This window comes from Chrysochloris asiatica, unplaced genomic scaffold, assembly GCF_000296735.1.
Source record: "Chrysochloris asiatica unplaced genomic scaffold, ChrAsi1.0 scaffold00077, whole genome shotgun sequence".
Lineage (NCBI taxonomy): Eukaryota > Metazoa > Chordata > Mammalia > Afrosoricida > Chrysochloridae > Chrysochloris > Chrysochloris asiatica.
In genome coordinates, this window is record NW_006408595.1 from 12,730,916 (window position 1) to 12,732,573 (window position 1,658).

General features: G+C 37.6%; 1 pseudogene; it reads left to right on the forward strand.

Annotated features, from left to right (window-relative positions):
* The window catches only part of LOC102812017, a 61,496-nt pseudogene that overhangs the window by 19,627 nt on the left and 40,211 nt on the right, over positions 1 to 1,658 (forward strand).

Consider the following 1,658-nt stretch of genomic DNA (forward strand, 5'->3'; position numbering starts at 1 on the left):
CTGGACAGTGAATAAGGAAGACCATAGAAGAACTGATGCCTTTGAGTTATGGTGTTGGATGAGAATCTTGAAAGTGCCATGGGCTGCCAAAAGAACCAATAGATCCATTTTGGAAGAAGTGTAGCCAGAGTGATCCTTGGAGGCCAACATGGCCAAACTTCGTCTCTCATACTTTGGACATATTGTCAGGACAGACCAGTCGCTGGAGAAAGATATCATGTTTGGTAAGGTGGTGGGTCAGAGAAAATGAGGAAGATCTCCAGCGAGATTGGTCAAGTGACAGCATCGATGGACTTAAGCATGGCCACAGTAGTGAGGTTGGCCCAGGATCGGGCAGTGTTTCATTATGCTGTGCATAAGGTTGCTATGAGTCGGTACTGACTCTATTGCACCTAACAACAACAGCAACAAATAGAATATGGAATATACAAAGTATGAGTCAAGAATAATTGCAAGTCCTCAAAAAGTTAATGGAACACATAAAGATTAATATCCTAGGCATTAATGAGCTGAAATGGGCTGGTATTGGCCATTTTTAATCAGATAATCACACGGTTTACTATGCTGGGAATGACAAATTGAAGAGGAATGGTGTCACATTCATTGTCTAAAAGGGCATTCCAAATACTATCTTGAAGTACATAACTGACTGTGATAAGAAAATATTCATATGCCTACAAGGAAGACCACGTATTAATATTACCATTCAAATTTGCACACCAACCACTAAAGAAAGTGATGATGGAATTGTAGGATAAGCTCTGGACTGCTAACCACAATGTAGGCAGTTGAAACCCACCAGTTACTCCTTGGGACCCCTACACAGGGTTGATATGATTCAGAACCAACTCAATGACAATTAACAATAACAACAAATAAAATTTTTGGTGAGCAATTGATCAAACATGCAATCAAAATGCATTGACACTGGTGATTGGAATCAGAAGGTTGGAAACAAAGAAGAGGGATCATTAATTAGAAAATATGGCCTTTGTGATCAAAATGATGCTGGAGATCACCTGATATAATTTTGCAATACCAATGCCTTACTCATTGCAAGTACCATTTTTAAACAACATTAAAAACAAGTATACACACAGACGTCACCAGATAGAATACATAGCAATCAAATTGGCTATATCTGTGGGAGAGAAAAACAGTGGAGCCAAAACAAAGCCAAGGGCTTGCTGTGAAATAGACCATTATTTGTTCATATGCAAGTTCAGGGTGAAGCTGAAGAAAATTAAAGCAAGTCCATGAGAGCCAAAATATTATCTGGAGTATAGTCCACCTGAGTTCACAGACTATCTCAAACATAGATTTAACACATTCAACACTAATGCTAGATTATATGAAGGCGAACATGGTATCAAGATTGGAGGAAGACTCATTAACAATCAGTGATATGCTGATGATATTCTTGCTTGCTGGAAATGAAGAGGACTTGATATACTTACTGATGAAGATTAAAAAATGACAGCTTTCAATATAGATTGCACCTCAATGTAAAGAAAAAAAAAATTCTCACAATTGGACCAAAAAATAACATTCTGATAAATGGAGAAAAAAATTGAAGTTGTCGAAGACTTCATTTTGTTTGGATCCACAATCAAAACTCATGTAAGCAGCAGTCATGAAATCAAACGACTTATTGCATT